Source organism: Vicugna pacos, unplaced genomic scaffold (genome assembly GCF_048564905.1).
Source record: "Vicugna pacos unplaced genomic scaffold, VicPac4 scaffold_21, whole genome shotgun sequence".
In the NCBI taxonomy this organism is placed as follows: domain Eukaryota; kingdom Metazoa; phylum Chordata; class Mammalia; order Artiodactyla; family Camelidae; genus Vicugna; species Vicugna pacos.
In genome coordinates, this window is record NW_027328742.1 from 13949857 (window position 1) to 13973345 (window position 23489).

At 52.8% G+C, this 23489-nt stretch overlaps 1 pseudogene; it reads right to left on the minus strand.

Annotated features, from left to right (window-relative positions):
- Positions 1-21412: 21412 nt before the first annotated feature.
- On the minus strand, positions 21413-22695 carry LOC140694357 (protein sprouty homolog 2-like; annotated as a pseudogene).
- Between the last annotated feature and the right edge of the window lie 794 nt (positions 22696-23489).

Sequence of the window (23489 nt, forward strand, 5' to 3'; positions counted from 1 at the left end):
CTCCTCCGCTCTCCGGCCGAGCCCGCTGCCCAGCGCCAGCTCCATCCTCCACCTGCCCCCTGGCTCCTCGGTCCCCGGCCAGACCAGCGATGCGACGTGAGGCAGGAGGGGGATTTGCGAGGGGACCTGCCTGCTTCCCACTCCCGTGGCTCCCTGCCCGCTGCCTCCTCCTGCCCCCTGCTTCCCTCCTGCGCCTTTCTGACGCTCCCTAGTCGCCTCTGGTGTGCGTCTGAGTGTGCTTTTGAAAAATTGCTCCTTGCTTTTGCAACCCTGAAGCCAAAGTGGGGTGATATCGCACTGTGGTTTTGATTTGCATCTCCTTGATGATGAGTGATGTTGAGCACCTTTTCATGTACCTGTTGGACATCTGTGTGTTTTCTTTAGAAAAATGTATTCAGTTCCTCTGCCCCCTTTTTAACTCAGATTGCTTGTTTTTGCTGTTGAACTGTAAGAGTTCCTTCTATGTTTTGGGTGTTAACCCCTTATCAGATATATGGTCTGAAAGTACTTTCTCCTCGTCTGTCTGTTACCCTGACCTCTGCTTTCTGGATGACGGGGGTCCAGGCACTCGGGAATCATCACTTCTCACACGTGTTTCCAGTAGTGGGTGGGTGGGGGCTGTGTTCTGATAAAACTGCAGAGCTGTGGGTCACCATCCCCTCTTCTAGGAGTTGGGCTCTCAGGAGTACAGTGTGGGCAGGGATGTTTCCCTGAAGTCATGTGTCTGATAGTCACGTGGCCTGGAGCTTACATCTTCTGGCCCGGTTGTGATGGGGCAATTTGCAAAGGGAGGACCTTGCAGCTAAAACACTGAGCAGGTGCTTGTGTGCCTTGTTGGAAGGACCTGGAAACCATGTTGTGTGGAACAGGGACTTCCCCAGGTCACAAGGCTCAGTTCAGACTTCTGGGATGCCGAGGCCTGCTCCGAGCCACTGTCGCTGAGGAGGGAAGGGCCTCAGGCAGGAGGGAGGAGCTTCTGGACTGCACTTGCCCTGCTTGTCAAGGGTCAGCTCTGGTGACATGCAGCACCTAGCTTAGCTTTGGGCCTGTAAGAGGAGAGATTCTTGGGGGAGGGCTGGCTTTTTCCTCTGACTGGGGGCCTACTGTGTGCCAAGCACAGCAGTCCTCTGAGTCAGTGCTGGAAAGCCAGGCACAGAGAGGTAGGGGAAAGCCTCCAGGCCACGCGGCGGTAGGGGCAGCACTGGGGTCTAATGCAGACCTGACGCCCAGCCCACACTCTCTCCTTTCCCAGGACCGTGGTGATCCCACATGTTGGGATCCCCTGAGAGGGTGTGGGCCCTGGGACCTTCCCTGCTAACATGCCAGGAGCCTTAAGAGGGGGGGTCGGGGTAATTCCTGAGTCCATGATGCCCAGAGGATGCTCTCAGCGAGGGGCCCAGCACACACTGGGCCGAATCCTAGCTCTGTCCTGAGTCACTATCCTCCCTGCCTCAATTCTGCCCACACAGGGCTGGAACAAGCAGCCACTTTACAAGCTTTTAAGGAACCTCCAGGATACTGGAAGCAGCACCCGCACACAGGGAGCGCCGTGGGGTCAGCTGCACTTGTCTCCTTGTCTTTTTCTCGCCTCTTTGCTGGATGAGGAGGAGTCCCAGCAGGGCCCTGGCTTGTCCCGATTCTCATGCCCTCTCATGGCCCAGCAGGGGGTGGTGTCCAGGCTGGACTCTGTCCTCTGCTCCTTCTGGGCACCCTCACGCCCTGCACCTTGGCTGCCTGGACACTGTCTTCCAGGGGCCTCTGTGTGCTTCACCACGCACCTGGCATTCCCCAATTCTGGGCTATTCCAGTGCCCTCTGGCCCTGGGCCTCACACCGACTCCGTGCTGAGTGGAAGTGCACTGATGGACATGCTGGGCCTCCTGGACTGTCTGGGGGAGCCCGATATCCCCGTCTTGCTCATGGTCCAGAGAGACCAAAGTGGTGAGAGGGTGTGTCTCCATTCACGTGGATTTGCTCAGAGATTCTTAGCAATGTGAGGGACAAAAGGATGACATGAACACAGGAGAGCGGGGTGGAGGGGATGTCAGCAGAGCATGAGGAGGGGGCGATCCCGGGCTGGTCTCATAACCCCCTCAGCCTTGGCTTTCTCCTCTTTAAAGTGGGACAGACTCTTGTGAGGTGAGCGGGATCCTGACCCACGGCCAGACACTGTCCTACACGCCTAAGAGAAGCTCACTGACTCCTCGTGGAAATCTGTGGGGCAGGGACAGGCGTTATCACCCATTCCTGCAGAAGAAGTAACTGAGGCACAGAGAGGACAGGTGAGGTGACCACCCCAGGTTACACAGCCCAGGCCGTCTGGTTCCAGTGTCCAGGCTCATGGTCGGTGCCCACTCTGGGTGTCCCCCCTCCCTTCACCCTCCAGTGGGACCCACGGCCGCAGCCTCATCTCAGTGTGATTGTTCATGGGGAGCAGGGTGGGGGCACTGAGGGCCCCTTTCTCTGAGCGCTGCTTTCCCAGGAGGCTCAAGGGGTTGGTTGTACTCACTGCTGGACCCCCAGGCCTGGCCCCAGGCCAGCCACCCTGCAAGGCCTGAATCAATGATTATTGAGTAAATACCTGAACATCTGCATGTACCTGCGTGGTGCCCCATTTCCTCATCTCCACAGCACACCTGGCTGCACGGCTGATACTTCTTGTCATCAGGCCTCTTCCAGGGAGAGTCAAGGGGACCAGAGCTGTTCAGCTGGGGACAGCTAGCCTCAGGGGCCCTGTGGCTGCCCCAAGCCTCTCCTGGCCTGTCCCAGGACAATCCACAGGGAGGCCCAGCCAGCTTCCAGGAACAGCAATGAGGTCCTCACCCCAGGGGTGTGGAGTAGGTGCTGAGTGACTCTGCATCTGATGGGGCCCTGGGGGTCAGGCTGCTTTCAACATCCATTCCAGGACTACACCCCTGCTGGCAGCACGGAGCTGGTCATAAAGGACACAGGCCCTGGGGCCAAGGTTATAGCAGGTCCCTGCTCCCTCTCTGTGCCTCAGTGTCCTCATCTGTAACAGAGAACTAGTAACAGGGCCATGGAGGGGCTCACTGAGACCCTCCTCTGTGGCCTTGGGTGGACACTGCCCTCCCTGTGCCTCAGTGTCCTTGTCTGTAACACAGAATTAGTAGCATTTTTCTTAGCCCCTTTGGCACATTTTTCTAAGTCACTTTCCATATTGGGCCCAGGGCTCTCACAGAGCTCACAGATTGGAGAGGAAATCAGAGTGAGGTCCCAGCCCTGGGGGTGCCAGGGGAGGACAGAGGGGCTGCAGGAGGGACTTGGAATCCAGAAGAGCTTCATGGAGGAGGTGAGGTCTGAGCTGTGTCCCCAAGGATGAGCTGTCATCTAGCCAGAACCCATGTACATTATAAATGAGAGTGTGAATGAATGAATGAACATCCCTCTAACAGAGAGTGAGGGGGGCGCCCCCTCAGACCAAGGCAGGAAACGCAGGGCACCCTGAGGGAACAGAGGGCCAGGCTGCAGTGTGATGCCAGCCTCATCATTTATGGACACCTTGCCGCCACTATAACCTGTGCACTGGCAAATTTGGAGTCCTCGTCTGTCCTCTGTTCCAGGGTCCTGCTGTTCATTCCCAGCACTGCCCATTTGTCAAAATCTGTGTCCTCAAGTGAACATGGACCCGCCTCATGGAGGATTGTGAACAGGGTGTATGTGTGCAGCCCGAGGCTGAAGAGGGGAGGAGAGGATGATGGGGGTTCCCCAGAGCGGGATCATGGGCTGGGAGGCATCAGAGGGATGAGGAAGGCCGAGCCTCAGGACTAAAGGATCCCACTGGTGGTGGCCTCTTTCATGAGGGGAATTCACATGGAGGAGGAAGTCATGGGGCAAGGGCAGAGCTCAGTTTGGGGTTCGCTGACCTGGACCAACTCAGCACAGAGATGTCCAGAGGAGCTGGAGGTAGGGGACAAACGAGCCACTGAGGTCAGGGTCAGAGCCTGAGACCCAGATGAGTGGGGCAGTGGTGCAGAAGAAGGGGTTTGAGGATGTCAAGATATTCACTCATTGGGACCTCAGGGCGGAGATCTTCGTGTTCACTTCACAGCTGCCTGGTGCCTAACAGAGCAGGGCTTAGGGAGGTCATTCAGTAGACACGTGCTGACAACCCAGGTTCTCCTGTTTCCACATTAAGTCCCTGGTGTGGAGCCAGCTGGCACTCTCTAGAGGAATATGGTCCCATCCCTGGACTCTCTGTATGCCTGGAGCCTAGTGGCACTTTACCTCCCACTCCCCACTGCATGACCCTTTGCACACCTGCATTTCTACAAGATATAAAACATCTTCTCTTAGTGTGTGTTTACTCTATGAAAACTCATTGCCTCAGGAACACAGGCAATGCCCTTATCAAAGTGGTAAAGCCTGTTGTTCAGGGAAGCCCCTGACAGATCCCACAACCAACCAGGTACCTGTGCCTGAACTGATCATGCAGCCCCCTCCTCCTTGTGTGCACAGAACCCCCAATAACAGATCCCACACACCTACCCTTGGTGCTCATGCAGGCACCTCTTGTCTGTGGGGCCCGATGTGGCCTATAGCAGTGTCCCTATTAAACTTTCCTAAACCCTTCTCAGACCCTGGTAATTCTTTACCAACCCAAGTAACTAGCTCGCCATTGTGCCCACAACACCTGAGACAGAATTGGCTAAATTTTACAGACTAGTGATGCAGGTTATTTAGCTAGAAAGGTGAGATTAATGCTTACAAATAAAAAACAACACACATACTCAAGGTGGGACAAAGAACCCACAAGGACACCTAAGACCCTCCACGTGCATCCCACTGTGGCCTCAGGGCTTTTGCACTGGCTGCCCTTTCAGCCAGGAACTCTCCCCCTCTGCTTCTAAAACACCTCCAGGTATCTGCTCAAATGTCCTCCCTGACCTTATTTTTCTCCATGGAACGTATCACCGCCGGACATTGTGTATATTTTACTTATTTTTCTCTCTGTCCCCCACCAGGCTGTCTGCTGCATGAGAATGGAGACCTGCCTGTTTTACTCCCTGCTGTGCCTGGTGTCTTGAACCCGCCCAGCACACAGTAGGACATCAGTGAATGTGTGCTGGGTGTATGAATGCTGTAGGCCACAGACAAGAATCTCCCCAGCAGTGATGGTAAGAGTCGTTCATTCACTACTTAGTGAGTCCTACTGTGTGCTGGGAACTGACCTGGGTGGGAGGCACACAGCGAGTGAGACACACAGTGAACACACACAGTGTGTGGGGGAGGGACACGTGCTCTGGAGAGCACACAGGGTTCAGATAAGTCAGGAGTGCAGGGTGGAGGAGGAGAGGGCCGGGTTGAGGGGCCAGTGGTGGCAGGGGAGACAGAAAGGTGGGGCCCAGGTCGTGCAGGGCTTGATGCCTCCTGTGAGGGCTTTCCCTCTGGGCAGCGGAACCATGGCTGGGTGAGGAGCAGTGGCCGCGTCCTGAATGCGATGCAGGAAATGAAGTGGGTGTCTGCTGGGGAGATGTGCGTGGAGGAGGCTGTCCCTGTAGACTGTGCAGGCAGGGAAGGCTCCTCTGAGGAGGTGACATCTGAGTGGAGCCCTTGTATGGACCATGTTTCTACCTTCTGCAGACTGGATGCCTTCATCTGCCCTGCAGGCCTAGGCGGGACACGCCCTGTTCTCAGTCACCTGGACTTGGCCTCCTTACTCCCTTGTGGGCCCTCTCACCCCAGGAGGAGTCCTTCTTCAAGGTCTAACCCCCACCTTTTCCACTGGAATTGGACTCACACTAAGCCACTGTCCACCTGCCCAGCTCACCCAGAGTCAAGTCCAGACACTTGGGGTCGCCATTCCACCCTAGAACCCATGAAGTTACTCAACTGGCCAGTCCTCAGGCTGCTCACCTGCCTCACCTTTCCCTCCTGCAGAAACCCCGTGACAGCCCCTGTCCACAGCGCCCTGAGCCTCCGCTCCTGGCCCCGGGCTTCCCCCCGGGGTGTGGCCCCGCGTGGGGTGCCGGCCCGCCGCCAGTCCGGTGAGTAGACACTGCCTTTTCAATGGCAGTTGTCTCCTGATCTCTTGGCCTTCCTGAACCTTAGATTTTCTACTAAAATAATCTATTTCAAACCAGCCTGCGAGACTTTTTGCAGACACTTAGAGTAAACAAATGAAGAACAAAAGACTTGTATAACTTTTTATATCGTCAACAAGTTTAATATTTTAATATAAATTAGAATTCCTTTCCCCCATAAAATCATACGCTCCTTGAGGGTGGAGGAGATATAAACATTATGTGGACAGGACCTGCGAAGTCCTAAATATCTGTCTTCCCAAACTGAGGACTCAGGCCCAGGCTTGACCAAGTCCTGCCTTCACACTGTGAGTGGAGTTTCATTGGTTTTGAAATTAAGCTTTTACACTTAGCTTAGTAGAGAAGTTGTCGGTTTCAAACTAATCTTTCCAGTAATAACCAAGTTACACCACTGGTGAGCCTCCCTGTTCCCTGAGTAAATCAGTTAGATCCACAGATGTCAGCAGGGAAGGAGTCAGTAGAGAGTATTTACACACACACTGCGTCTTTGGGAGACAGTGGGGCTGCACTCTGAAGGATGTCAGCTCCTGACTCATTTAGTTGGGAGCATCCATCTTCACATGTTGGATTTCCAGAGGAGTGTCCAGAGGAGAGAGTGGACTGGAGCCAGGCTTGGCTGTCACCCACGGAAGGGAGGACTGGAAACCTCAGGCAGCTGTGGTCCTGGGAGCAGCCTGACCCGGGGGCACCACTAGCAGTGTCCCCTCCTAGACTGCTGTCCTGCTTAGAGGCAGGCCCAGCTGCTGTAACAGAGAAACAGGGAGAGGTGGCCCTGGGTCAAAAGTGACAGTTCTGTAGGGTAGGTGCATCTGCGAACACAGGTGCAGCAGGACGACCATGGTTAATGACACTGCATCGTGTCGGGGACACTCACCAGGAGAGTAACCTTGAGATGCCCCCACCATACAACGTGAGAAATGGGTGAGGAGGTGGGTGTATTAATTAGCTTGCAGGTAGTAATCTTTTCACCATGTATATACACACCGAAACTTCATCTTGTACTCCTTAAATTCACGGAATTCTTGTAAAAAAAAAAAAAAAGACGCGGTGTGGGATGTGAGTGGCCAGCATCTGGACCGTCTCTGACTTCCACAAGACAGAAATGACACACCTGCCAGGCTCAGACCCGACCTGCAAAGGGTGGCAGCTTTTGCTTCGTTGTTCTTGGAAAGCAGCCGGCAGGCTGGGGGGAAACCCGGCAGCCACACGGAGGCGGAGGCCCGGCCACCGGCCGCGCTGCGCCCGGGATGGCGGCCCCTGTGGGCAAGGCCTCCGCTGAGGTCCCGGCGGCGGAGAGGAGCCGCCCCCGGGCCTGCCCGCCCCGTGCAGCCCGGCGGGGTAAATGAGGGTTGCTTTAAACCGCTGAGCTTAGGGGCGGCTGGTTTCAGGACAGCAGGTTCATGAACGCCGCCCCGCCCTCGCCCCCGCCTGCTCCGGGTCCTCAGACTCCCCTCACCTTTTCAGATTGGGGTTTGTGCCCCGCAGAGCCACAGGCTGAGATCACCCCATGTGACAGGGTTTGGAGGTGCAGAGGTTGAGTGAGGTCCTGAGGGTGGCCCCACCCGGTTGGTCTGGTGTCCTTACAGGAGAGAGAGCCCCCAGAGCTGGCTCCCCGCCCCATGTGGACACAGCGAGGAGGCAGCCAGCTGGCGGCCAGGACGATTGTCATCACCAGAAAGCGACCTCGCTGGACTTTGCTGGGCCTCCCCCCACCAGAACTGTAGGAAGATGAACTTCTGCTGTCCAGGCCTCCTGGGTGGTGACCCTGGGTCGTGGCGGCTTTTCCAGCCTTGGCAGCTCTGCACACACTCCCTCCTGCCTGATGCTTTGTGCAGCTCCCGCTCAGCGACTGTGCTCCTAACTTGGGGAGGGATAGGAGGGGCATCGGCCAGGCCCCCCTCCTTATTCCCCGCCTCAAAGCACCTGCTCTTCCCCACAACACGGCTCAGGCAGCAGTGTGGCTTAAATGTCCCCGTACAATGCTTCTCCCATCCTCCCAGGTAGGTACGGGGCCTGGCACACACACCTGCTCAATTTTTAGGAAAGATGCTTTTCTTAGCCAGGAAGGTGAGGGCCCCCTCTGACCCAGAAGTCCTGCTTCCGGTGTAAATGCCAGTGGAACGTGGGAGCAGGCCTGGCAGTGTGTCCCTGGCCTTGAGCGAGAACAGGCCCAGCATGCCTCATCAGAAGCACAGACGAGCGTGGCCCATCCACACAGGGGACACTCACCAGCCATGGCCTCAGAGTGCGTCGCCCAGATGGCCAGTCCCCAAAGAGGGAAGTAGAACAGAAAAGCCCAGTGCTGGGGCTGAGAGGTGCCTGTCGGGGAGTCAGAAGAGGAGGCAGAACAGACACAGGACTGTCACTGAACTCAGGGCACTGGACCCCTGGGAGAGGTTTGTTTTCTTTTACTGACTTGAGCAGTGAGGACAGTGGATCTTCAAACTATTAACAACACATACACACACACACACACACACACACACACACACACACACACACACACACCCCTATGTAGGTGAGTTTTTTATGTCTCCTGTGGGTTCATCAATAATTTTTAATGAAAAAAACCCACAGTTTTTCAACAAAGTGCCAAGTTGTTATTTTTAGAAGGGGGGACAGAGCCCCCGGTTTTCTCCTCAAAAACCCCGGCCTATTGCCACATTTGGATGAGCCTGGATGTCTGGCAGCACCCAGCCACCCCCTCGGGCTCACCAGCAGCAAATGAGTGAACAGCCAGTGGTTCCCAGTTCTCTTAGTGCAAACCCCTTGACCAGAAGGACCCGGACTCCCTCCCAGCACTTCTAGGTGGGCACCAGTGTTCACCGACACAGCCACACCACCCGGACACTGGCAGATGTCAGGGACCTGAGTGGCCAATAGAACCCTGTGCTCCTTCTGCCCCAGGGCAGTGACCAGGTCAGCCCAGTACCATCAGCCAGACTCTCCAAAACAAAAGCCAGCACAAGCCGGTGAGGAAGGGTGGCCTGGAGCAGTCAGAGAGCTCTTGCTCTTTGTTTTCCTTCTCCATTTTATCACAGATATGACAGAAAAAGTAGGCAGTGCGTGTGTGTGTATTTCTTAACTCCATCTTGACCTTGCACCCCGGAGGAAGCCAGTGACCCTGTCCTGTGAGCAGCCCTGTCCTATGAGCTGCCCTGTCCTATCCTGTGAGCTGCCCTGCCCTTTCCTGTGAGCTGCCCTGCCCTTTCCTGTGAGCTGCCCTGCCCTACCCTGTCCTGTGAGCTGTCCTGTCCTGCCCTGTCCTGTCCTGTGAGCTGTCCTGTCCTGCCCTGTCCTGTCCTGTGAGCTGTCCTGTCCTGCCGAGTGAGCTGCCCTGAGAGGGGCCCATGTGTGAGAAACGCTCACCTCCTCCACTGTCTGTGACTCCTCAGCCCCTTGGATGGTGCGGCCCCAGCTGATGTCTTGACTGCAACCTCATGAGGGACCCTAAGTCAGAACAACCCAGCCCTGTCTGCTTCTGTCCTCCAGGGACCAAGACAATAAATATTTGCTGCCAGGAGCTGTGATGCAGCGAGGGACCAGAAACATACGACGCCTCCTCCCCGCCTCTCCACCCCTCGGAGCTGTGGAGGTGAACTTATCTTCATCTGTTTACCACCTCTGCTTCCTCTGTGAGGACACGGGGTCTGTCACGGGCACTGCAGGTCCCTGGAGCTAAGGCTGACAGGGCCTCCGGGCTCAGAGACTGAAGCACAGTAAGGCAGCAATGCCAGAGGCCCCATCACTGTGGAAAGCCCCGTGTGTGAGAGGCCAGGACACACCAGCGAACAAGAATGGACCCTGAGCAGACCTTCCTGGTCCCTGCCCAACCCCACCCCTGACTGCTTGCCAAGCCACCTCAGAATGCCACTCCACCTCTAGGAGCCTAGATTTCCTCCTCAGTGGACTGGGGGTGACAGGAAGATTGAGCCCCAAGAATGTGGAAGGAGAGAAGGTGGACCCCTGGGCTGGAGAGGCTGATCAATAAAGCCGCTTCTCCCAGCACCTGCCTGAAGGTGCACTGTGAGGCTGTGAGCCCCCTCCCTGGGTGGCGCTTACAGGCAGACCTGGGTGCCCGGAGGAAAGGGCGCCTTCCCTAGTGGGTGAGGCAGCCCCGAGTGCAGGGTCTCAGCGCAGGGCCTGGCCCCGAGCAGGCTCCAGGAGTCCTGTGTTGTGTGAGTCCACCTCACATGCTGACAGCACGGTCACATATAAGCCAAGGACGGCATGTTAGGAGGACACCCGGGAAACCCATGGTGCATCCTTGCTGGTCCTAGGACAGAAGAAGCAATGCAGGACACAGAGATGGGGTAGACAGGACTCAGGCAGAAGATGCCTGTGTGTGCATGTGTCCGTGACATCACCATGGACTGGGCAGCAGGCGGCGGGAGCAGTTCAGAGCCCTCTGGTTTCCTGCTAGGGAGGACAAGAACTAGGAACAGGATGACTTTCCAAACTGGCGTGAATGTGTGTGAGGTCATGGAAGCAGTCTCATACCTGTTAGCTCATGTCCAGGGGTCTGACCACATCAGGAGCCAGGATGAGGCTTCACATGTGCTCACGCTGAGGCCAGAGGTGTCTTAGTCTGAGCTGCCCGAGACCCACCCTGCTCCGCACCCAGCCGTGGTTCCGCTGCCCAGAGGAAATGCCCTCACGGGAGCCATCGAGCCCTGCACGACCTGGGCCCCAACTCTCTGTCTCCCCTGCCACCACTGTCTCCACCGGCCCTCTTCTCCACCACTCCTGCACTCCTGACTTCCCCCAGCCCTGTGTGCTCTCCAGAGCACGTGTCCCTCCTAACATGTTGTGTGCTCACTATGTCTCACCCACTGTGGGCCTCCCACCCAGGTCAGTATCCAGCACACAGTAGGGCTCAGTAAGTAGAGAATGAATGACTCTTATCATCACTGCTGGGAAGAATTTGTCTGTGGCCTACAGTGATCACACACCCGGCATACATTCGCTGAGGACCTACTGTATGCTGGGCGGGTTCCAGATACCGGGCACAGCAGGGAGTGAAGCAGGCAGGTCTCCATTCTCATGCAGCAGACAGCCTGGTGGGGGACACAGAGAAAAATAAGTAAAATATACACAATGTCCGGCGGTGATACGTTCCATGGAGAAAAATAAGGTCAGGGAGGACATTTGAGCAGATACCTGGAGGTGTTTTAGAAGCAGAGGGGGAGAGTTCCTGGCTGAAAGGGCAGCCAGTGCAAAAGCCCTGAGGCCACAGTGGGATGCACGTGGAGGGTCTTAGGTGTCCTTGTGGGTTCTTTGTCCCACCTTGAGTATGTGTGTTGTTTTTTATTTGTAAGCATTAATCTCACCTTTCTAGCTAAATAACCTGCATCACTAGTCTGTAAAATTTAGCCAATTCTGTCTCAGGTGTTGTGGGCACAATGGCGAGCTAGTTACTTGGGTTGGTAAAGAATTACCAGGGTCTGAGAAGGGTTTAGGAAAGTTTAATAGGGACACTGCTATAGGCCACATCGGGCCCCACAGACAAGAGGTGCCTGCATGAGCACCAAGGGTAGGTGTGTGGGATCTGTTATTGGGGGTTCTGTGCACACAAGGAGGAGGGGGCTGCATGATCAGTTCAGGCACAGGTACCTGGTTGGTTGTGGGATCTGTCAGGGGCTTCCCTGAACAACAGGCTTTACCACTTTGATAAGGGCATTGCCTGTGTTCCTGAGGCAATGAGTTTTCATAGAGTAAACACACACTAAGAGAAGATGTTTTATATCTTGTAGAAATGCAGGTGTGCAAAGGGTCATGCAGTGGGGAGTGGGAGGTAAAGTGCCACTAGGCTCCAGGCATACAGAGAGTCCAGGGATGGGACCATATTCCTCTAGAGAGTGCCAGCTGGCTCCACACCAGGGACTTAATGTGGAAACAGGAGAACCTGGGTTGTCAGCACGTGTCTACTGAATGACCTCCCTAAGCCCTGCTCTGTTAGGCACCAGGCAGCTGTGAAGTGAACACGAAGATCTCCGCCCTGAGGTCCCAATGAGTGAATATCTTGACATCCTCAAACCCCTTCTTCTGCACCACTGCCCCACTCATCTGGGTCTCAGGCTCTGACCCTGACCTCAGTGGCTCGTTTGTCCCCTACCTCCAGCTCCTCTGGACATCTCTGTGCTGAGTTGGTCCAGGTCAGCGAACCCCAAACTGAGCTCTGCCCTTGCCCCATGACTTCCTCCTCCATGTGAATTCCCCTCATGAAAGAGGCCACCACCAGTGGGATCCTTTAGTCCTGAGGCTCGGCCTTCCTCATCCCTCTGATGCCTCCCAGCCCATGATCCCGCTCTGGGGAACCCCCATCATCCTCTCCTCCCCTCTTCAGCCTCGGGCTGCACACATACACCCTGTTCACAATCCTCCATGAGGCGGGTCCATGTTCACTTGAGGACACAGATTTTGACAAATGGGCAGTGCTGGGAATGAACAGCAGGACCCTGGAACAGAGGACAGACGAGGACTCCAAATTTGCCAGTGCACAGGTTATAGTGGCGGCAAGGTGTCCATAAATGATGAGGCTGGCATCACACTGCAGCCTGGCCCTCTGTTCCCTCAGGGTGCCCTGCGTTTCCTGCCTTGGTCTGAGGGGGCGCCCCCCTCACTCTCTGTTAGAGGGATGTTCATTCATTCATTCACACTCTCATTTATAATGTACATGGGTTCTGGCTAGATGACAGCTCATCCTTGGGGACACAGCTCAGACCTCACCTCCTCCATGAAGCTCTTCTGGATTCCAAGTCCCTCCTGCAGCCCCTCTGTCCTCCCCTGGCACCCCCAGGGCTGGGACCTCACTCTGATTTCCTCTCCAATCTGTGAGCTCTGTGAGAGCCCTGGGCCCAATATGGAAAGTGACTTAGAAAAATGTGCCAAAGGGGCTAAGAAAAATGCTACTAATTCTGTGTTACAGACAAGGACACTGAGGCACAGGGAGGGCAGTGTCCACCCAAGGCCACAGAGGAGGGTCTCAGTGAGCCCCTCCATGGCCCTGTTACTAGTTCTCTGTTACAGATGAGGACACTGAGGCACAGAGAGGGAGCAGGGACCTGCTATAACCTTGGCCCCAGGGCCTGTGTCCTTTATGACCAGCTCCGTGCTGCCAGCAGGGGTGTAGTCCTGGAATGGATGTTGAAAGCAGCCTGACCCCCAGGGCCCCATCAGATGCAGAGTCACTCAGCACCTACTCCACACCCCTGGGGTGAGGACCTCATTGCTGTTCCTGGAAGCTGGCTGGGCCTCCCTGTGGATTGTCCTGGGACAGGCCAGGAGAGGCTTGGGGCAGCCACAGGGCCCCTGAGGCTAGCTGTCCCCAGCTGAACAGCTCTGGTCCCCTTGACTCTCCCTGGAAGAGGCCTGATGACAAGAAGTATCAGCCGTGCAGCCAGGTGTGCTGTGGAGATGAGGAAATGGGGCACCACGCAGGTACATGCAGATGTTCAGGTATTTACTCAATAATCATTGATTCAGGCCTTGCAGGGTGGCTGGCCTGGGGCCAGGCCTGGGGGTCCAGCAGTGAGTACAACCAACCCCTTGAGCCTCCTGGGAAAGCAGCGCTCAGAGAAAGGGGCCCTCAGTGCCCCCACCCTGCTCCCCATGAACAATCACACTGAGATGAGGCTGCGGCCGTGGGTCCCACTGGAGGGTGAAGGGAGGGGGGACACCCAGAGTGGGCACCGACCATGAGCCTGGACACTGGAACCAGACGGCCTGGGCTGTGTAACCTGGGGTGGTCACCTCACCTGTCCTCTCTGTGCCTCAGTTACTTCTTCTGCAGGAATGGGTGATAACGCCTGTCCCTGCCCCACAGATTTCCACGAGGAGTCAGTGAGCTTCTCTTAGGCGTGTAGGACAGTGTCTGGCCGTGGGTCAGGATCCCGCTCACCTCACAAGAGTCTGTCCCACTTTAAAGAGGAGAAAGCCAAGGCTGAGGGGGTTATGAGACCAGCCCGGGATCGCCCCCTCCTCATGCTCTGCTGACATCCCCTCCACCCCGCTCTCCTGTGTTCATGTCATCCTTTTGTCCCTCACATTGCTAAGAATCTCTGAGCAAATCCACGTGAATGGAGACACACCCTCTCACCACTTTGGTCTCTCTGGACCATGAGCAAGACGGGGATATCGGGCTCCCCCAGACAGTCCAGGAGGCCCAGCATGTCCATCAGTGCACTTCCACTCAGCACGGAGTCGGTGTGAGGCCCAGGGCCAGAGGGCACTGGAATAGCCCAGAATTGGGGAATGCCAGGTGCGTGGTGAAGCACACAGAGGCCCCTGGAAGACAGTGTCCAGGCAGCCAAGGTGCAGGGCGTGAGGGTGCCCAGAAGGAGCAGAGGACAGAGTCCAGCCTGGACACCACCCCCTGCTGGGCCATGAGAGGGCATGAGAATCGGGACAAGCCAGGGCCCTGCTGGGACTCCTCCTCATCCAGCAAAGAGGCGAGAAAAAGACAAGGAGACAAGTGCAGCTGACCCCACGGCGCTCCCTGTGTGCGGGTGCTGCTTCCAGTATCCTGGAGGTTCCTTAAAAGCTTGTAAAGTGGCTGCTTGTTCCAGCCCTGTGTGGGCAGAATTGAGGCAGGGAGGATAGTGACTCAGGACAGAGCTAGGATTCGGCCCAGTGTGTGCTGGGCCCCTCGCTGAGAGCATCCTCTGGGCATCATGGACTCAGGAATTACCCCGACCCCCCCTCTTAAGGCTCCTGGCATGTTAGCAGGGAAGGTCCCAGGGCCCACACCCTCTCAGGGGATCCCAACATGTGGGATCACCACGGTCCTGGGAAAGGAGAGAGTGTGGGCTGGGCGTCAGGTCTGCATTAGACCCCAGTGCTGCCCCTACCGCCGCGTGGCCTGGAGGCTTTCCCCTACCTCTCTGTGCCTGGCTTTCCAGCACTGACTCAGAGGACTGCTGTGCTTGGCACACAGTAGGCCCCCAGTCAGAGGAAAAAGCCAGCCCTCCCCCAAGAATCTCTCCTCTTACAGGCCCAAAGCTAAGCTAGGTGCTGCATGTCACCAGAGCTGACCCTTGACAAGCAGGGCAAGTGCAGTCCAGAAGCTCCTCCCTCCTGCCTGAGGCCCTTCCCTCCTCAGCGACAGTGGCTCGGAGCAGGCCTCGGCATCCCAGAAGTCTGAACTGAGCCTTGTGACCTGGGGAAGTCCCTGTTCCACACAACATGGTTTCCAGGTCCTTCCAACAAGGCACACAAGCACCTGCTCAGTGTTTTAGCTGCAAGGTCCTCCCTTTGCAAATTGCCCCATCACAACCGGGCCAGAAGATGTAAGCTCCAGGCCACGTGACTATCAGACACATGACTTCAGGGAAACATCCCTGCCCACACTGTACTCCTGAGAGCCCAACTCCTAGAAGAGGGGATGGTGACCCACAGCTCTGCAGTTTTATCAGAACACAGCCCCCACCCACCCACTACTGGAAACACGTGTGAGAAGTGATGATTCCCGAGTGCCTGGACCCCCGTCATCCAGAAAGCAGAGGTCAGGGTAACAGACAGACGAGGAGAAAGTACTTTCAGACCATATATCTGATAAGGGGTTAACACCCAAAACATAGAAGGAACTCTTACAGTTCAACAGCAAAAACAAGCAATCTGAGTTAAAAAGGGGGCAGAGGAACTGAATACATTTTTCTAAAGAAAACACACAGATGTCCAACAGGTACATGAAAAGGTGCTCAACATCACTCATCATCAAGGAGATGCAAATCAAAACCACAGTGCGATATCACCCCACTTTGGCTTCAGGGTTGCAAAAGCAAGGAGCAATTTTTCAAAAGCACACTCAGACGCACACCAGAGGCGACTAGGGAGCGTCAGAAAGGCGCAGGAGGGAAGCAGGGGGCAGGAGGAGGCAGCGGGCAGGGAGCCACGGGAGTGGGAAGCAGGCAGGTCCCCTCGCAAATCCCCCTCCTGCCTCACGTCGCATCGCTGGTCTGGCCGGGGACCGAGGAGCCAGGGGGCAGGTGGAGGATGGAGCTGGCGCTGGGCAGCGGGCTCGGCCGGAGAGCGGAGGAGGTCGGGGGTTGGAAGAGAAACGCAGAGCGAGGGAGGCGGCTGGAGGAGGACGATCCCTCCGCGGGATCGGGCGGCGGTGCAGACGCCCTGGTCGGGCTCTGTGGAGCTCTGCTAGTTTTCAACCCGCTCTCACAGACTCCAGCCCCTCGGGAGCTCCCCAGGTGACTGTGAGCTTGGGCTGGGGACAAAAAGACCTGACAGCTTCAGCACGGCCACCCGGCCAAAGGGAACAAGAAAAGCAAAGCCCTTCTCCCATTCTGTTTTTCTTTTACTTTTGTGCAGCCCTGCTCGGTGGGAGGGAAGGGGTTAGGCTGAGCAACCCCGGAGGAGAAGGCGTAGGGTCCGGGCGGGGGCCCGGGGACCCGGGGGAGGGCGGTGCGGACGGGGCTCTGAAGGCGCGCGCCGGGCGGGCGGCGCCGCGCGGAGGCGGCGGCGGGGACGGGGCGGCGCGCGGGGCCGGGGCCGGGGCCGCGCCGTCTGCTGTCGCTGCGCTGCGCCGTCTCGGGCTCGGTCTCCACAACCGCCTCCCCGGGCGCGGTGGCGGCGGTGGCGGCGGTGGCGCTGCGGCTTGGATCTTGAGCCCGCACACACCTCGGTGGTGGCCCGCGTCCCCACTCACACGGTCGGTCAGCGGCCCCCGCGCCGTGGCTTTCGGGGAAGGAGCTGCTGCGAGCGGCTGCGGCGCTGAGCTCAGCGCGCCCGGGGAGGCCGGGGGAGCCGCGCCGGCCGGAGAGGCCCCTCGGCCGGAGCCCGCGCCCCCTCGCGGGTCCCGGGGTGTAAGGAGCGCATGGGAGAGAGAGATATTTATACACAGACAGACAGACAGACATATTAATTCATTCATTCATTTTTAGCTTGCACAGAGGGCATTTTCTTGGGGTGATTTTTTTTTTTTAATTTCACATGTGTGCTGTTCAGCAGCAAGGCAACCCGAGGCAGATGCCCAGGCCGGTGGCTGAGCTCCCGTATATGGGTGGGTGTGGAGGGGGCAGGGGGGAGCTGGCGGAAGAGGGAGCCTGTGAGGGCTGGTGTGGAAGGCCCCTCAAAAATTTAAAATACACTTCAATTTTGTTTTATCAGAATTATCTCTCATTCTTGTTATTTTTGTATATACACATAAATATTAAATACATATGTATATACATACACACATCCATATATATAATTAATATTAAAGACATTATTTTTGGCATCACAATTTCCAGAACCATTCAAAGTTATCTTCTGACTGATGTATATCTTTGTAAAAGTGTTTATTATTTCATTAACTATAGGAATTGACTAAAGGATTACTAGTAATATATTATTGAAGGAAAAAAATACTCCATTTTCATTCATCATAATGTTCCATGGTTTTGACAAGACAAATTCAGCAACAACTCTTACTGTAGGCATGTAGGCAAGTATGAATCGATTGCAGTTGATTTATCTTCTTGATTATTACTTGTTTCCAAAATTTCCTTCAGCATTTCCAGGAACATTTTGGAATCCCGTCTTTACCTTATAATTTAAAATAATAGATCATTAGCAAAAGTCCAACGCCCAGCGGTATGCTAAAGGAGTCTTCGTAGCCTGTCTTTTCAGTATGTTTTCTGACACGGATTCCAGCTGATGGCCTTGTCACATTGACTGAAACATTGCCATCTCTGCAGTGTGAGATCACAAAAGTTGACTGAGGAATGAGTGGTCACTGAAGACCCTCTTCCACTTATGACACTGACAGTGTTTCCTGCAGTGAGAATCCCCCGATGTCCTGCAAGTGTCACTGTGTGAGGAATAGAAACCCAACGTGTAATTGACTGAATTGATTCTCCACTAAGAATTATTTTGTGCAAGCTAAGAGCTTTCTTCTCCAAATAAAATAATGCTTTTCCTTCTTTTGTGTTTTAGAGATTATTCCTATTTATCATTTTCTTGTGTGCACCCAGGGCTGGAGCTTGGATGGAGGCTCACCCAGAGTCGTTATAGACCTGTCTGCTCAGCAATGAGAATATGTTCTTATGATCAATGAGAGCTTTTTTACATTGGTTGTGAACATTAAGTTTCTCTATCATGTGAGTTCTTTGGTATGCATAAAGATTGGCTCTCTGGCTACTGCTTTTCTTACATCTGTTACATTTATATGGTTTCTCCAGGGAGGGCTGGACTTGCGTATTTCAGGGCAGTTATGCTCTGCTCAGTCCCCAGTTGTTCATGGTCTGTTCATTGTCTCTTGAGGGCAGCCCTCATTGAGAAGAATGAAATGTTGTGGGCCTATTTCAAAATAGTTGCTTTCTGTTTCCCCTGCTGGAAGTGAGGCACATTGTCTCCAACTGTCAATGTGAAAACCTGGTAGGAATCCTGAACAGAAGTTGGGGGGCCTCCTGGAACTGCGGCCCCTGCCGTTTTTAACTCTCAGACTGGAGCACTGCGCCTCCAGCAGTTTGTCAGCTACGGTTCGGGTTTCCTGCCTGGGGTCCGTGGAGGTTTCTGCTTGTGCATTTCTTCTCTGGTCAGTGGATGTCTTTGTGTCCATCTGTCTGTCTCTCCAGTCTGGGGATGGCAATGGGACCTGTAACCTCAGTTCTCTGAGGCTTCCAACAGGAGTCATTGATTTTGTTTGTTTACTTAGTTTTTCATTTGTTGTTAGATAGAGTTAAAACTTCTAAATTTTTACATCCTGAATGAGAATGAAGTCTGAATTGTCCTTTTTTATTTTACTTCCCTGAAAGTTTTGCTTTTTAAAATTGTTATTAATAAAATAATCATTCTTCATTTCATTCTTAATTCCTAATTATGTTTACATGTTTATTAAAATTTACTTTATTTTAAATGATTCAAACCTAATTCACTTGTGTTTATCTTTATTTTCTTTTAACTTACAAAGTTGAAAGTTTAATTATTGCATTTTTGAACACTTTGACGCTCTATTAATTTGTTCAAGCCCAAGTTTCAATTGCATAATTGTGTTTCTGTTTAAGGGAACTATGCCCTTGGAGTTTTGACAGGCATTACATTGAATATACATATCGCTCTGAGTAGTAGAAATATTTCTTAACAATAATAGTTCTTCCAACCAATGAACCTGAGATGTCTTTCAATTTATTTGCATATTCTCCAATTTCTTTCATCAGGGTCATACTTTTCTGTCTCTGGTGGTAGGGACTATGGGAACGGAGTGGAGAATGGAGGAGGGGCCACCCAGGCATCTGCTGAAGCCACAGTTGATTTGGGGAAACACCCTTTTCCCTCACCTGCACCAGCTTAGACTTCCTGCTGCACTGAAGTTATGTGGAGAAGAAGAAAAGCAACATCAGAGAAGTCACGACCCCTCAGCCAGAATTAGCGAAAGTCCCTAGGGGTGCACAGCAGGGCTCCGGGCCCATGTCTGGGTAAGACTCTGGAAAAGGGATTCTCAATCTGGTGGAACCCCTTACCTGGAATTCCTGATCTGGGAGGTGCCACCTGGGTAGTGATCACGGGCTTAGTGGGACTTGGAACCCATTCTGGATTTCTGTAGTTCAGTTTCAGCTTCTGCTCTTTCTGGTTTCTGAGGCTTCCATCTGCTGACTGAGGTCTGCTTCGTGTCTTTTGCTTAGAGATCAAAATGGGTGACATCATTTCTGTTTCATCACAGTCCCTTGGGAAGAATGTTGATTGCTTGGTTCAACACGAGGTACAGACCCATGACTAGGGGAAAGGTGGTATTTTACTGTAATACCGCATGCCGTATGTATGCCCTTCAGTGTGTAAGAAAAAAATTGGAAGTATGTTTTCAGTAAATAAAGGTGTGAGGAATGGAAATGATTTTTGTTAAAAGGAAAAAGAAAAAAGATGATTTTCTCCTTGAGCTCGTTGTTTCTGAACAGAAAAAAATAAGGGACAAAACAACATGGATACAGAAAGTTGAAGGAGGTTTGTGGAAAAGACACACTGAGAAAAGAATTTTGTACATGGTCGGGATTTTCTAAGAAAATCTAAGGCTTGACTAAATGTAATTAGGTAAACGGATTTTGTTAAGAGTAGACAGATGCAAGGTTGCATTTGTTTTTACTCTCTGTTAGTGAAAGAAAGATTTCTTAAACTGTTGAGTGGCTTCTGATAACAGAGTATGTGAATTTCTTTGTCTTTAGGCAATCTGTTCCCTAGCTGCTCTTGAAATATTTTATTGTCATTCTGGTTAAACAAATAAGAATTGTTTTGCAATGATCTACGATCTTATCTGACCAAGTATTTTAAAACTCTGACAAACTTCCCAATTATCAAATATTAACTAACTTTCTTTGACCTCCACCTAACTTTGGAATGCTTCAAAGAGCCCCTGGAGCATCCCCAAAAGAGATCCCAAACTGATTGCATTCATTTGATAGGTTAAATTACATAGGAAGCATTATTGAATGAGTGATGACAAAATATCTTACATTATATGGTACCTGTGAATGTTATTAGCATAAAGAGTCTAGAAGTTATATGGAATACCTAAAATTTGGTATGTCCTGATAAAATATTATCAATCATAATTCCAGTTATTGTCTTAAAATGTATGTCACAGCATTAACCAAGTTTCTTTATCAGCTGCATTGTAATCAGGTCTGTAACCATGCCTTCCTGAGCCTTCTGTCACTCATAGACAGTTAGGCTTTTACTCTGATGCCCTTGCAAAATGCCTCCTTTCCGAAAGGTTTATGGAAAGCACTTTTTGATAAGTACAGGTTTCTGATTTTCAGATCACACCACTGGGCTGGGTAAGAAATTCAAGAAATCTAATGGAATTTTTTATTTCATAAAACTGTTAACGAAATATTAGTTACATGAAATGGAGTAAACTGATGAATATAGTTCCAATTTTTGGTTTTATCTGAACTATTCCTGGCTTTTAATCTTTATTTTCCAGACATGAGGTAATCTTCCCCTGAAGCTAGTTATGGCTTACAGGAACTTGGTAAATTACACCTTTGTGAACAGAATTGAAGCATTTATCTTTTCCTTCTACCTGAGACCTCCAGGAAACTCTTAGGTTCCTAGCAACCTTTCCAAGTGAATGAGGAAGGCCACTTCATGGCAGCTGCAGGAACCTCAAGATATTTTGGAACTCAGGAAGAGAAAAATCCACCTGGGCCTGCAGGTACTGCAGGTTAGGGCTGGTGGTGTGGCTTTCCTGACCTTGGGAGGCCTTTAAAGGTTTAACTTGAGGTCCCTTATAAAAAGTTCCAGCAAGATCAAATTTAAAATAGCCTCTTAAAATATTCTTTTTTACAGAGTGGTGGATCTTCACATAGATATTCTTTGCACTGAACGGTTTGTCAGGAAGCCTGGAAAGCAAAAGTTAAGTTTTACTGTGACTGTGTGGTGTGCATGGGGTCCAAGGGAAGTGAGGGTCTTGCAGCGAAGGCTTCTGTGGGGCAAGACACAGTCTGAAAATGTGCTGATCGGTTCACACGCTTCCCAATGTGCAACATAGTGGTGTGGTGTTTTGTGACTGTGTCATGTAGTGGGGCATAGGTTGGTTTTCTCAGACACAGGTGGTGTTGTGTAAACAGAGATACAGCACATTGTGTCTGGAAAAAACAGTGGGAGTTTTGCAGCAACCTATGTGAATGTTTACAGTGTCATTAAGAATTGTTCACCAGATCGTAACACCCCTGGCACAATCTGGGGCAACCCTAGGCGGAAAGGTAACACCATGGTCAGGACAAGAAGAGGGAGATGACGCCTGTGGCCGACCAGTGTGTACAGTGGTGAGACTGGCAGCAGGGACACAAGTTGTCCTCATCATCATTGGAAAAGTGAGAGATGAGACCTTTCACATGCAGACACAGGTCCCAGTCAGTCACATTCTGGGCCAAGTGCAGGGACTGCTTGTTGCAGATCCAACCTGATGGCAGGCCTTGGGTGGGTGCACTCCTCACATTTACACTTGCCGCAGTCCTCACACCCGTAGGTGTGCAGCCCCGAGTCTTCCTTGCCAAGTGGTTTAAGCTCACCTGGCCTGAGCTCTGATCTGGGCTGCGCCTGGTTACTCCAAGGAGAAGGATGACCCAGCAGCCTCTTCTCAGAAGGGCTGCTGCTGGGGCTTGTCCTCACGCTGCTCTGGTTTGATTGTCTACTCAACTTCTTTGTCCCTAATATAGGATTGGAGAAGGTGACCCTGCACGTAGAGGCCTTGGCTAACTTCACACAAAAGCCCCGAATGATAGCCAGCAGAGTTTTACACTGTTGAACACGGAGTTCCCCCTAGTGTGGAAGACAGCTTTTCAGAGCCAGGTGGCATTAGACATACTGCCGGCTTCTCAGGGAGAAAGCAGTGTGATTACTCCTGCCACGCACTGTGTTCACATCCCTGATGAATCTGGAAATGCCCCTTCCCTTCTTGATGACGTGAAAACCTGGATTCAGAATGTTGACGGCGCTGACACAAATGCCCCTGAAGTTCGCTCTGACGTCCCTCATTGGTTTCCAAGTTTGTTTTCAATTCCTAAAAGCTGTGCTCTATGATTTCAGGAATATTTCAGCTATTGCTTGTGCTCATCAATGTTATTCCAGGGTTTTATATGTTTTTTAGCTTTTGATGTGCTATGTATCCTACCTTTGTCAAACTACGGTACAATCTCTAACATGACCCCTTTCTAAATGGCATGAACACGTGCATTTTTCCATCAGAAAAAAACCCAGATGAAACCCCAGTTCATTAGGAAGCAGTTTGGGGAGAATGGCGTCCACTTCCCACTTTCCATAGATATGGAAGGAATTCGCAGTGGGGAATATTGTCATTGGCGACCATCTGGTATTTGTAACTGCTTAGGTGTTCAAGGGTTCAGATGGCGTTTTTCCTGCTCTGGCCCACCAGGGTGAGGCTGGAGAGGACGGGTGGCTGGGTGGTCTGCCCAGCCCCCTGGTGGGGCTGTGTGCTTTTGCCCCCGACACCTCAGAAGTGGCAATTGGGTTTCTGTTTTCTGTCTCTTACTGTTCATAACTCACTGCAACTGCACACACAGGCACTCGTTTGTAGTCTCTTGTGGTTTCTTTGTGTTTTGCTGCTTGAGATGCAGGTCCTGGCCTGTGCCGGTGCTGCAGAAGGAGGCCCTGGGTCTCAGTCTGCATAGATATTAGAGACATATACCAGCCTGACTTTAAACTGCACACTTTTTTTTTTCTAGCGCTTTTCCACAGCCTCCCTTCCTGCACACCCTTTGTTCTAAGCACAAGAATATTAGAAGATTCCCAAAGCCAGAGGTCAACCATGTGCCCATAATGACATGCCCAGTGGAAGGAAGAGCTGCTTCAGCAAAAGCAAGGACAATTTTGCAACAATTTGTCACCCAGAATGTGATCTCCAAGGAAACCAGTGCCACTCCTTGAATTCAAGCACCCTTCCTTCTCTCCCTGGCAGGCCCACAGTCTTGGAGGCATT